A 14,861-nucleotide genomic window follows, 5' to 3' on the forward strand; every position below is an offset into this window, starting at 1 on the left:
AATCTCCCTTGTAAAGATTGCCATGAAGAAAACACATATCGATCCTACTTTGAAAATGGAAGCAATGCTGATAATGGACCAAGATGATCCTTGTTACCATTCTGGCAACTATTTGTTTCATGGGTTCACATTCAACCAATGTTTGTTGAGCACCTGTTGTAACCAGAGCAGTGTAGTGGGCCTCTAAAAAGAGATAGGAGGTTCAGATAAGGATCCAGTCCCTGTCCTGTAATGAAGTTTAGGGTTATTGAATGGAAAAAGCACATATTCAAATTGTGACAATACAGTTTAGTACATGATAAGACATAAGAGAGGGCTGACTTTGGAGTCAAGAAGACCTGGGATCAAGTCCCATTTCTGACACATACTAAATGTATGACCCGAGGCAAGTCACTTAACCTCAAAGTGTCCATTATCTGTCTTTTCTTTGTACCTTGGGTCATTTAGCTTTTTGAGTCTTCTGATGTCTTTGTGTTCCATAATTCAGCGACATAGAAGTACAATCAGGGAACTTTTTATGTTAAATGGATGGGTTTTTGTGTTGGAAATGGCTTAGAAGCACTGAATTTGCTATGCTTTTCTTTTTCTCAAAAGTACTCCTGCTTAGTCGTTCCCTACTCAAATCTGGGACCAGTTAATTATTTGTCGACAAAATCTGTTCCAGATATAACAGAGATGAACTAGCTTAATAGGTTTTCCATCCAGCCACATGCCATATTCTGGTCAATGTGAGCTTTTTCTCCACATGGTTTTTCCAATCTACTTAGAAAAATAATCTTAAGCCAGTCTCCTTAGAATAATTTCTTTCATTGTGGAGATTAGGTAGTGACTTGATAGTGTAATATTAGATTCAATTAGTACTATGTAACTTTTAAAATAAAAATATTAAGAAAACCTTTCCTTGATAAAGAATTGTCCTTTTGTCTTTTGTTATGTCTTATGGGATGTGATTTGTTTGCATATGTGTGTGTATCTGTTTAATAATCTATTTAGTACTGGAATCAGTCTACATGTAAAACCTGGCATATTTACCTCTGTCAGTAGTTTTGACTAGTATCATAGAAAATGTCCTATATAGAGTTTGAAGTAATCCCTACAGTTGCAAATGTCACTAGATAGCAAATAAAAAATACTAGATAAAATATACAGAAAACTTTTTTTTTTGGGTGGGGAAACATGGTTTAAGTGACTTGCCCAGGGTCACACAGCTAGTAAGTGTCAAGCATCTGAGGCCAGATTTGAACTCAGGTCTTCCTGATTTCAAGACCCGTACTTTATCTACTGTGCCACCTAGCTGCCCCCCAGAAAAATATTTTTGCAATTATTCTACAAGTCAATTAGAGGAAAAATATTTATAGGGTAATTTCAGCCCAAAGGACCATTGAATGCAGAGCCAGCCCAGAATTCTAGTCCTGGATGGTTCACTAACAAAGGCTTTGATTGTGAGAAATGGGTAGCTGTCTCCTCTCAATGTGGATATATAACAAGTCAGTCATACTCCCCTGACCTGTTTGTAGGACAAAGGTCTCAGATCCCTTTCTCCCCCTCAGGTTAGCAAGGTCACATGGTTCAAGGAGCCCTGGTCTCAATTGGGTCCTCTCCAGAGTTCTGTCCATATAAGGAAGTATAAGGTCCACTCCTGAGTTATGCCCATACAAGGAAGAGGGGTGGGAATACTGCGTTCCGATTAGCTAGTTTTTGCACGTAGATTGTAAACCTGACCAGTGATGAAAAAGGGGAAGGTCCATTCGCGTTAGGGACTAGGGTATAAAACAGGGCCTGAGAGCCCCCTTTCTGGGCACCCACTAGCTGCACACTAGGGTGCCTCCTTCTCATGAGAAGAAAATAAAGCCTTTGTCACCTCGCTGCTGACTTCCTGAGAATTATTGAGAAGAGGATGAATTTCTCCCTCACAATTGGAGGTCCCACTGAGATGTAAGGAGCTGTGGGGTCCCTCCAGGTTGATTAAATCTATAAATTTGCCCTGGGCTGCAATCTGTTCATATGTAAAAATGAAGGAGTCCAATGCTATAAGTTCTAAGTCAATACCAATCATGAAATTGGATCTATAAATTACTCTATTGATGATAAACTCTATCATTCTTATGGAATTTCAGTTTAAGTCTCTGTCAGAGAAGAGAACAGTGAATGTGGAGTCAGGAAAACATGGGTTTAAGCACCTGTTCAGAAAATAACTAGGTGAGTAACCCTTGACAAATTGCCTTACTTTACATGGACTCAGTTTTCTCATCTGAACTATAGCACTTTACTGTTGTTGTGAGGATCAAATGAGATACTATAACATAGGGTACCCTGTAATATAGGGTGTGAGTGCATTTTTATGTTTTAATAGTTTAAAATTAGGTGACAGAGTACAGGCAGCTGAACTTTCCTAGCATTCCTCTCCAAAAAACTTTAAAAATAATGCCTCAAATCAAATTTTGGAGTGGCAGGGGGCAATAAAAGGTCAAAGTAAGAGGCAGGAGGGTCTGTGACACCAGGCTGGGGGCTGGCAGAGTGTGGCAGCAGCATCAGAAATCATAAGGGAATAAAGGGAATAAAGAAATCATAAGGGAATCAATAAAGTGGAACTGTTTCTATTCCTATATAGGAAGATGATATGTGTAACTCCTAAGCATTTTATCATTATTAGGGGAATTTGAAGGAGTCTACATAGACAAAGAACATGAGTATGAATGGATTATGTTGGGATGATCTCAAAAAAAAAAAGATGAAAGAGTGAGAAAGAGGGATGTACTAGAAGAAGGGATAAGGGAGAGATAAAATGGAGAGATTATCTTTCATTAAAAAAGTTGTGTGACCCTGGGCAAGTCACTTAACCCCCATAGCCCTGCCCCCCCCCAAAAAAAAGCATGAAAGGATCAGCTAGGTGGCACAGTGGATAAAGTACAGGCCCTGAATTCAGGAGAACCTGAGTTCAAATCCAGCCTCAGGCACTTGACACTTACTAGCTGTGTGACCCTGGGCAAGTCACTTAACCCCCATTGCCCCACAAAAATAAAAAAAAAAAGGATGCAAAGGAGAGATTTTACAATAGAAAAGGAAATAGGGGTGATGGTGGTGGACATTGCTTGAACTTGACTTTGATCAAAATTCATTTTATAGAGGGAAGAATATATATTCACACTCAGTTGGTTATAGATATCTGACTCAATAGGGAAATAAAAGGAAAAGGGGATAAGAGATATGGGGAGAGGAATGATAAAAATGCTAGATTTAGGAAGGCAATGATCAGAAGCAAGACAGACTTTTGAAGAGGGAAAGGATAAAAAGAGATGGATAAACATAAGACAATAGTATGAAAGAATACACAGTAATTATAACTGTGAATATGTGTAACGATTGGAATAACGCCACCTGCTGGATACTTACTGTAGAAGAGTTCTGCCCATGAAGGGAAGGTCTTTGAGGGCAAGACCAGGAGTCAGGAAGTGACGCGGGCTAGTGGGAGGAGGAAGGAAGAGACTGGCGCTCAGGCTCGCTCTCTTTCCTGGGGACGCTGGCGGAGAAGGGAGCTAAAAATGTGCTCTCCCTTTAATAGATAGAAATCTAGGCCTTTCTCTCTCTCTTTACCAAATTCTTATTCTCCTTAATAAATACTTAAAAGTCTAACTCTTGCTAAAGCTTATAATTTATTGGCGACCACTCATTAGATATTTTAGACAGTTTAGCTAGAATTTTAGCCCTTAACATATGAATGGGGTGGGCGTACCCATAAAATAGAAACAGCAGAATGGATTAGTTATCAGAATCCAAAAATACTTTTTCAACATGAGACACTTGAAATAGACACACCCAAAATTAAAATAAAGGACTGGAGCAGAATCTATTATGCTTCAGCTGAAGTAAAAAAAAAGGGAGGGGTAGCAAGCATGATCTCAGACAAAGCAAAAGCAAAAGTAGACAATTAAAAGAGATAATTTGAGAAACTATATTTTGCTAAAAGGTACTGGACAATAAAGTAGTATTAAAAAATAGCAAGTTTCTCTAATAAAGTTCTCATTTCTCTATTTGTACAGGGAAGTGAGCCAACATTACAAAAATAAGAACCATTCCCCAAAAGATAAATGGTCAAAATAATAAGAAGTTTTCAGATGAAATCAAAGTTATTTATATTCATATGAAAAAATGTCTTAAATCACTATTTATTAGAGAAATGCAAATTAAAACCAGAGTACCACCTCACGAGCAATTAGGATGTGGGAAAATAGGTACTAATAAACTGTTGGTGGAGTTATGAACTAGTCCAAGAGTGTTGGAGAACAATTTGGAACTATGTCCAAAGGACTATTAAAGTTCATGCACTCTTTGACCCAGCAATACCACTACTAGTCTGCATCCCAAAGAGAACAAAGAAAAAGGAAAAGAACCTATAGGTACAAAAAATATTTATAGCAGTTCTTTTTGTGGTGGCAAAGAATTAGACACTGAGGGGATGATCATCAGTTGGGCATTGTCTGAACAAGTTGTGGTATATGATTGTGATGAGTACTATTGTGCTGTCAGAAATGATGGGGTGGAGGTCATGGTTTCAGAAAAAAATGGCAAGATCTATATGAAGCAATGCAAAGTGAAATGAGGAAAACCAGGAGATCATTGTGCACAGTAATAACAATGTTTTAGTAATGATCAACTGTGAAAAACTTGGCTACTCTAATCAATTCAATGATCCAAGACAATTCCAAAGTTATTCAGGATAAAAAAATGCTTTCCACCTACAGAGAGAGAACTGATGAACTCTGAATACAAATTGGAGTATAACTTTATTCTTTTTTGCTTTTTTTTTGCAATATGTCTAATATGGAAATGTTTTGCATGGTTTCCCATGTATAATTGCTATCTTTTTGCTTGCTTTCTCAGTGAGTGTGGGATAGATGGGAGGGAGGGGGAGAATTTGGAACTCAAAATTTAAAAAGAAAAGAACAAGTAACAAATTTATTTTTTAAAATAGCTTAAAATTTTGAAGTTCTATAAAGATGATAGCTATTGTTATTTCCTTATCCCTGTTTCTAAGCAGTTTTCTCATGGAAATTATTTTGTATTAGTTATCCTTATACAACAAAGCATGCAAAGTGATGCCTTTTCTACTTCCGGCAAACCATGTGTGCTAGCTAGCTCAGCAGTGGGACAGTTTGGGAATTATTAAAAAGCCTCTCGAAGCTTTTGGCCAACCATGTGAGACTCATCATTAACTTGGGCACTTTGGCATGACAAAGCAATCCACTTATTAACCACTGAGCAGGAAAACCCAATGACTTTAAAAGGGAATGAAACACTCTCAATTACCTCCTTTCTTCACAGCTGTCAATTGTCAGGATTTTTTCATTCTAACTCTGGAGGAAAGGTTGGGGGAGAGGAATGGTGCCCTTCCCTCCACTGTGCAACCTAGAACAGGTACTTGGTGCGACCAACTAAGCCTGGACCTTGGAATTTCTAGCTGCCTTTCCTTTTTTGTTTTTCCTTTCTTGAGTGTAGACCACTAAACAACAATCTTGATATGGTCATATTCCATCTTAGATATAACTTTGTGAGTTTGAGATTTAGAGATCCTGGTTGCAACTATCTAGCAACAGGAGGATTTGCTGTACAGGAAAGGAGACTGCTGACACTGAAAGGACCACTTCACCTGCCAAAGGACATGCACCAGTAAGGAGTTATTTGGATAGTAGAAAGCTGAGGTAAGATGTAAGAATGCCTATTCAACAGTTTGCCAAACTACTTCAGGTAACAGCTTTAAGTCTAAACACCTTAGTAGAGTATAACGGTAGTTAGTACTGCTGCCCATTTACATTTTTAATAATAGTTATGTTACTGAATCATATTTTGTCTTTTAGTCCATTTATGCTGATGGGTACTTTTTTCGTGAGAGTCATTCTCTCCTATGGAGGAAATAAATACCAGTCCCATACTCAATTTACCTTGTAAGTTGAATACCTTTCTACTCCATCTTTTAGGAGATCCAAGACATGAACCAAGCTGAATGCTTTAAGTCAATCTACCCCCAGAGGGCCAGAATGGGATTCTTATGATCTTAAGGATTATCAGAAAAATCATATTGACTCAATACCTAGGTGGTAAGGCTCCTCTTAGGACCAAGTATGGTCAAAGGCATATTTCCAGCTCTAGATTAGATATACCCCTGAGTAGAGTGGGACAAGCACAATGTTATAGCCCCCTTGGCACAGAAGTACGTCTAATTATTAAATGCATGTATGTTATATGCTCCAGTAGAATGTAATATTGAGGGTAGGGATTGTTTTGGTTTTATCTTTTTATCCTCAGCCTAGTACAATTGCATGCCAATATTTTTTGGGGGGTGAGGTTGGTGGTGTAGGTATGTTTCTATGTTGTTGTTATTCATCCTTTCTTAAGGAGGACCAAAGACATCAGGAAGGTGATGTCTTGACTTGCATGTGAATCTATGATTTAATTACTTCAAAAACCTCCCAATGTGGCAACTTCCTCCACAGATGCAGATCAGCATTGATTTTGTGATTGATAGCTCTAGAGAGACAGTTGAAACACTAAGAGATTAAATGACTTGCCCAGGATTACACAGATCACAGGTGTCAATGTCAGGGTCTGAATTTATGTCTTTGTGATTCAAATTCCAGCTATCTATGCATTATAACCTGTTGCCTCTTAGTGCTTGTTGAGTTAAATTAGCAGCAGAATATTTAGCTCCTTTTTCCTTATTCCTGTATGCATGTGTGTATATATAATTATATGTGTTCGTGTGTATATATATATACACATGCATACATATACACATACACATATACACACATACCATATATGTATATGTGTATATATGTGTGTGTGTGCGTGCGTGCGCGAGTGCCATTTCATTGCCACTAGGAGGATCTACCTCAAGAGATAACCCTGGAGTGAGTGGTTCCAAGTAGGGTTCTGTGAAAAACTTGTTGAAATGAAATGAAAATTGTCCCTGATTTATTTTTTTTTTAAAAGTTTTACTTAGGGAGCAAAGTTTATTTTTTACCATTGGAGAAAACTCATGCCATGAAACCCTTTAAGTTAAGTGGAAAAAAAATGACTAAATTCCTTTTAATGATTCTCAACTGCTTGCTACTGGAAAGATTTCTCCCAGAATAATACAATTGATTGTATTCTTAATGCTACTTAGACAGACTCGGTGAAATAAATACAAGCAGACAGGGAAATTGGTTTTAAAATGTTTTTAAGTCCTTTACAAAGAATAGGTTACAGATGCAAAAGCCCTGCCTTTTGTTTCTAACCTCAGTGAAAAACCTTCAGCTAACAGGCTACAGAGCAAAGTACAAACACCAACATATGCGTTCTCCATCCCCTTGCTCACTGCATCTTGTTTTGTAAGACCCAGCCACAATTTTCCAACATGTTCAATGAGGGTTTAATTTGAATGCTACCTTGCATTAGTAGTAACTGCCTCAAAAAAAAAAAAAGACGCCTTTCCAATGGAATGCCTTTGAAGTTTCCTGGAGGAAAAAAAAAAGAGAGATTGGACACTTTTGTAGGAGATGAAAGGGAGGTAGTTGAGACTAGCAATGCACATTTGCAAGTAGCTAGTAAAGCCTGTTGTGCATGAGGGATTCTGGGTAACTGCAGTTTTGGGAATGAACCCAACTCCAACACTTTTCACTGAGTGACTGGCATGATAGCTATTGTTCTCATGGTAATAACCATTACTGTGTTATGGGGCCTTTGTTAGGTTGTAAGTCCAGAGGGTAGTGTGTTTTAGCTCCCTCATTGCATTAGGACGGAGCTAAGATTTTCAGCAGTAGTGGGAGAAGCAAACTGAAGAGAAAGTGTAGGAAGAGTGAGAGATAGTTTCACGAGTCACAAAGACAAAGCTCTTCTCCCGGGGTTCTGCAGAAATGAAGGGAGAGTTGATAGCATCCAATAGAAGCACTTCCTCCTGTCTCTGAAAGATGTCTGCTTTCATGTTATTTTTTTACCAGGATCACAGGGGAATTGCAAAGCCTTATATCCTATTTGAAATTAAGATGCTTTAGTTTCTCAGAAGAAAGGTTCTATACACAGAACATAATGGCATAGTAATTAGCTTCCCTGACCAAACTCACTAGCAATGAATGCACTCACTGGTTGGGCCTCCTTCCACTGTTTCCTGTGGTGTGAAGAAGAAAGTTCAGCAGGAACAGCAGGGCTGCTGGGAGGCCTGAAGTTTAAGGGGGTTGAATGACATATAAGAATGGACCCCTTTGAAGAGTGAATTGGGCTTAGAAAGAACACCTTCCTAGGAAAATAGTCCCCAGTGTAGAAAAGAGGAAAAATGTTATTGAGAGATCTCTCTTTCTCTCTCTGCCTGTCTCTGTCTCTCTGTCTGTCTCTCTTATCTATTTATCTGTCTGTCTGTCTCTGTCACACACACACACACACACACACACACACACACACACACACACACTCCCTGCCATTAAAAAACAAAACAAAACATGGTTGTTCGACTTGAATGTGAGGGCCATAATGGGAAAGCATGCTTGATTAGGAGTCAGAGGACCTGGGTTCAAATCCTGGTTCGTTAGTAAAATCATTTAACTTTTTTGCACCTCAGTTTCCTTATTAGTAAAATGAGGTATTTGGACTAGATGACCCCTAGCCCCTTAAATCTGGATTCTATGAGTTCTATAAAGTCTATAATGGTTGTTTGAGCTGTGGCAACAGTCCATTCAACAGCCATTCAGCAAAGTCCATGGATCATTCTAGGTATATGAGTCTCTTAGGAAAGTCCTCCCTTTATAGGATGTATATAAATTATATGTGTGCTATTATATTAGTCTATTATATTATGTTAGATTGTATTAATATTATACATTATATTATGTCACCCAATTATTTGTTCTTATATCATGCTATATTGTCATGTCACATGTGTTATGCATATATTTTATTCTATTCTGTTATGTTGCTATGTTGTGTTATATGGTATGTTAGGTTAGAATTTTATATATGTGTTTAAATATAATATGCCGGGGCAGCTAGGTGGCACAGTGGATAGAGCACCGGCCCTGGAGTCAGGAGTACCTGGGTTCAAATCCGGCCTCAGACACTTAATACTTACTAGCTGTGTGACCCTGGGCAAGTCACTTAACCTCAATTGCCTCACTAAAAAACAAACAAACAAATAAATATAATATGCCTGTATTTTATGTACTTTTATTTTTCTGCTTCATAGATCCCAGAATAAACCACATTCTTCTACTTCCCCCTACTTCAACCCCCAGATTTAACTTGTTGAGTAGGGAAAATAAAAGGATCGAGGAAAGAAGGATAAGCTTGCACAGTACATGGAGTAATTTGGATAAATAGAGCAGATAAGCCTTCAGGGAGATGGAGAGGACATTTACTGAAGCACTGGACCTCATTTCATGTACTCTGAATGATTTTTGAGGATCCATGCATGTCTCCAAGTTGGTGTCCCTACTTTTGACTTTCCACTATTTATTTATTCTCTTTACAAGAAGAAAAAAAATCAACAACTGTGGGCTTTATCTGGTCTTGAAAATGACTGTTTAATCAAATACAAAAAATATATATATTAACCAGGATACTTTGTGGGAGGCAAAATGAAAACAAATAAAGCAAGAAAACAGACAAATAAAATCCTTAATCTCAAGTTTATATTCCACTTAAAAAATTATTTACTTATATATTTGTTTTTTTGGCAGGGCAATGAGGGTTAAGTGACTTGTCCAGGGTCACACAGCTTGTAAGTGTTAACTGTCTGAGGTCGGATTTGAATTCAGGTTCTCCTGAATCCAGGGCCAGTGCTTTATCCACTGCATCACCTAACTGCCCCTTTATATTCCTCTTTAGCTCTGATCTCCACTCATTCAGACTTCCTTTTCCTATTCTTCAGACTTGACAGCTCCTATTAACTTCTCATTTCCCACTGCATGGAATGTAGCATGAATGTTAGGGATGGGCCTGTGATTCTACTAAAAAGGAGAATTCCAAACAAGGAACTTCCCTCTACCAAAGTGGGCCAGCACCTTCTATACAACTTAGTCTTAGGGAGTTGCTTTCATCACTGAGTTTAAACGGCTTGCTCAAGGTCAGAAGACAAGTAGATATCAAATGTAACACTTGAATGTCAGTTTTTCTGAACCCAAAAACCAGTTCTGTGGTTAGTATGCCATGGATGTCTTTACTGTAAAAGAAGAAAAATAAAAGCTTGAAAAATAGAAAACAGACACAGTGCTTTACATCCTTAAGATCAGGGAAAGGAAGAACCACCTGTGGCAATGACACTAGGCTAATGTGAGCTCTGGAATATTATTAGGTGTTGAATTTCTGCCTTTAACTCAACATGAGGAATGCTCTAACTGTATTTAATACCCCTGGGAAGAATCATAGAGGACCCAACCATCTGCTAAATTAAGCAGCAGTGATTATTATGAACATTTACAACAGACCTGCGACAAAGGGGATAATAATTTCATGCCTATAACTAAGCCCTCTGAGGTTAGTGGAGCCTCCAAGATGGGGATCAAAATTAGAAGGACATATTTTTCAGTGTAACTTAATTGCATAGATGGTCCCGGATCAATGACAATATTCAGTTTCATTGTTCTTTAAATGCTTCTGCTGTGGAAAAGAACCATGGTGTATCTCCAGGTGTTCAAATCCCTTTCTTTAAAGTAAGGTTCCATCCAACTGACAGGTTTTCCATCCCTTCAAGTGGCTTTTGCCTCTGTGGATTGGTTCAGTGGCTTTTTTTGGGGGGGGGGCAGGGCAATGAGGGTTAAGTGACTTGCCCAGGGTCACACAGCTAGTTTGTGTCAAATATCTGAAGGCTGGATTTGAACTCAGTTCCTCCTGAATCCAGGGCTGGTGCTTTATCCACTGTGCCACCTAGCTACCCCCTCAGTAACTATTTAAAGGCAGAAATAGGTGAAAGGGAGCCATACAGTATAAACTAACTCCATTGCTGGTTTGGGGAAACCATGGATATCAGAACAATGGATTCAGCGGTGTGCTAGAGCATGCTTGAACTGACTCAGAATAGCTGATTGTTAAATTCTGAGTTTGATCATCACACATCAGAAATCAGGCCAACACTACAAATCGGCATTTGATTAATTGTTTTGTTCATTCTAGACTTAAGAAAGCCTTGAAGAATATGTTAATAATTCAGATTCAAGTGTGTCAGGTATTCATTTGTTGTTGTTCTTTGCAGAGAGCCAGTTCTTAAAAGTTTACCAGCACACCTCTTAATATATTGCAAAGGTAGCACTTATGTTGAATTACTTGATTAAGTGAACAAACATTAAGCATCACTAAATTGTCCTCTGTTTGTTTTTTGTTGTTTTGGTTTTGGGAAGGCAACTGGGGTTAAGTGACTTGCCCAGGGTCACACAACTAGTAAATGTCAATTGTCTGAGGCCAGATTTGAACTTAGGTCCTCCTGAATCCAGGGCTGGTGCTTTATCCACTGTGCCATCTAGCTGCCCTCATCCTGTGCTTTTTCAAGAAAATATTCTCCCCTTGTTCTTCTAACTGTCCAACCATTCTTTCTCTGGGTTCTTTGCTGGCTTATTAGTTACATAATTCCTCTTAACTATAGATTTTCCCCGAGGCTTTATTCTGGACCTCCCTATTCTTTCTGTGTCTCTTCTCCTCTCCCCTCACCTCTCCTCTTCTCCTTTTTCTTCCTCCCTTCCTCTTTCCCTCTCTCCTTCTCTCTCTCTCTCTCTCTCTCTCTCTCTCTCTCTCTCTCTCTCTCTCTCTCTCCCTCACCTTAGCAACTCACATGGCTTTAATTATAATTTGTATGCAGATGATTCCTATATCTATCCCTACTCTCCCTTCAATTTCAATCCAGATTCACTAGTTCCTTACTGGATATTTCAAACTTTAAGTCCTAGAGACATCTAAAGTTCAACATGTCCATAATGGAACAGTCCCCTTGCCCTGTGCCCCAGGGCCAGTGCTAGTATCAGTTTCTGATTCAAGGACATGTCCCTCCTTCTCCTCCAAAAATGGGTCTACAATATCATATAATTCCATTTCCAGGTAAGGAAGTTTGCTTTTATTAGAGCATTCACTTCAGAGAAAATCAAATTGACTAGAAGCTATTCCCCTCTCAAAGACAGAGGAACTAAGAAGAATCGACAGAGAAGTAAATTATGTTTTAGATTTTCGAGTGTGCTGTTATAATTATTATACTGCCCCATTGACAGAGTGGCAAAGCTTGATAACAAGGTGAATTCTCTCCCCTTCTTCTGTAGAGATGGCAACCATCTGCAAAATGCATTTCTTTATAAGAATCTTTGGGGTTTCCTCAGTCCTGGAATGTTTTAGCTGTATTTCACAGTCCACTGAGCTCCTAGGCCATGGAGTAATGCAACCTGGAAATTGATCAAAAGTTCTAATTATTGCCACGGGATTATGAGCATGATTGATAGGGTCAAGCCAGGTAACCAAGGTGCAATTCTGTACTCACCGCTTTTCTTATTCCAATTAAATGTATGTTTTAATTTTTTTAAGAGGCAAAATGGGCACATTATTCAACTTAGAAATCGTGGAGAGCTTAATAAAAACTGAGTCCTTACAGAGAATACCTCCTACGTTCCCAAATAGACCCAGTAGGGAGAAAGCAACATTTTTTCTTCTACTTTCTTCACCCTTATAGTCCCAGGTTACATCTTTCATGCTGCTTTGAAAGGCTTGGGAAGTAGTTAGTTCCAATTAAAATTAAACTCTTCCTCTTTTTAATGCACACCTTGATTCCCCAATGTAGCACAAATGGAAAACCAGCAAAGAAGTATCCTGAGGACATCTAGATGTTGTGAACTGCTCTCCTTCACCACACATACACACACATAGGCTTTTCTGCCTTTGGGAATATTTGTCTTTAATGGTAATGCTCAGTAAAATCTCGAAGTTTGCATTTTTCACTTCACCGGGACTTTGAGGATTCAGATTTTTCCCTATTCTTTCATGACTCCATCCCAACCCAGTGCCCTGCCCTTTTCTGTGTGTTATTTTTGTGGGGGCAATGGGTGTTAAGTGGCTTGCCCAGGGTTAGGGCCAGTGCTTTATCCACTGCACCACCTAGCTGCCCCCACCAGTGCCCATTTTCAAGAGCCCTTCTTGGCTTCTAACATTTTAACTGGTATCTCTGATTTCTCCTAGACTTGGCCTTCTGATTTTGCTATTTCTTCAAGTTGTATCTCCATTTCTCCCCAGTCTCTCATATTGAAACATTGCTGTTTTGCTTTTTATTCTCCTCTCATATTAACAGTCATATTCCACTGGTTCCCAAGTTTTGCCAATTCTCTCATCTCAAAAAATCTTGAACATCTCCACTCCTCTCTATTTCTGTTCCTAATACAAGAGAATAGATTTATTTTTTTTAGATCAAACCTGGGTCTGTTGTAACATTGTATTAATAGAGTTAAAAAGAGTTGTCCAAACTCCAAATCTGTTCGGGTCTAATATTTTCAGATTCTCCCTGGGCACTGGACAATAGAATATCTGGCAGACTAAACCCTGACAAATAATCACACAATGGTGAGTGTATGTGTTTTTGTCTCCCACTCTCCATGCTGTTATTTATTTCTATACTCTCTTCCCTCCCCCTTTTCACCTGCTGAATTCTCATCTCTCCATAAAAATCCAACTCAAATGCCATCTTATCATGAAACCTTCCCCAATACCCACCATACATTGGTTATGTCATACAGTTAGATGACACAAAGTATTTGTCTAATTCCTAGCTCCTTAAACTGTGGGTTGTGACCCCCCATGGAGTGGTATCATTGAATATGGGGGTCATGAAAAATTTATCCATGTTTGAATTATATACCTGTTTTATATACCTATATAGCTGGGCTTACATAAAAAATTCTCAGGTGAAAAGGGGTCACAAGTGCCACCTGCACTTCTACCCTCGAGTTGTGTCTCTCTATGGTCACTTGCCTTGCACTCACTGCCTCTCCCCTATTAGCCAAAAGCTGCTTGTCATTCAACTCACTGGAAACCCCTTCTTCCTTTCTCATCAACAGCCTCTTTCCTTCTCAGCTCCCCTGCACTGACCCCCTAGCATCTCTACCCCACAGGCTATATATCCATTCATTCCCCTCAAACCTCAGGCTGGGCAGTGCCCACACACACCAAGCTAATTTGCTGGCACCCCAGAGCAGGCAGAGCCCTGTGCCAGGCACACCAGAGCTGGGGGCTGGGCTGAGGAAGCTCCAGCATGGCTGAGTCCTATCGTGTGCATCCCACTGAGTGGGGCATGGGCTGGGTGTGGCAAGGCTTACGTGCCTGGGGTGGTTTCTGGGAGAGCAGTTGCACTGGGGGAGGGGTGGCCCATTTGGGGCACCCGAGACTAATTTTAGCTGCTTACATTGTAATATTTTTGGCATATTATTCCTGTTGTTGTTCGGTCATTTTTCGGTTGCGTCTGGCTCTTCATGACCCTTTTTAGGATTTTCTTGGCAAATATACTCAAATAGTTTGTCATTTCCTCCATTAAATTTCTATTTTGAAGAATCATTGTGGTATAGAGGTAGGGCAAACATTTGCAGTTGTTCAGTCATTTTTCAGTTGTGTCTGACTCTTTGTGACCCCATTTAGAGTTTTCTTAGTAAAGATACTGGAGTAGTTTTCTGTTTTCTAGTTTATTTTACAAATGAAGAAACTGAGGCAAACAAGGTTAAGTAACTTTCCCAGGGTCACAAAACTAGTAAATGTCTGAGGCCATATTTGAACTCAGGAACATGAATATTCCTAACTCCAGGCCTCGTGTTCTATCCACTGTGCCACCTAGCTTTCCCAACCTCTGCCTAACACAATTCTAAAAGATAGAGATGTCA

This window comes from Dromiciops gliroides, chromosome 5 (assembly GCF_019393635.1).
Source record: "Dromiciops gliroides isolate mDroGli1 chromosome 5, mDroGli1.pri, whole genome shotgun sequence".
Lineage (NCBI taxonomy): Eukaryota > Metazoa > Chordata > Mammalia > Microbiotheria > Microbiotheriidae > Dromiciops > Dromiciops gliroides.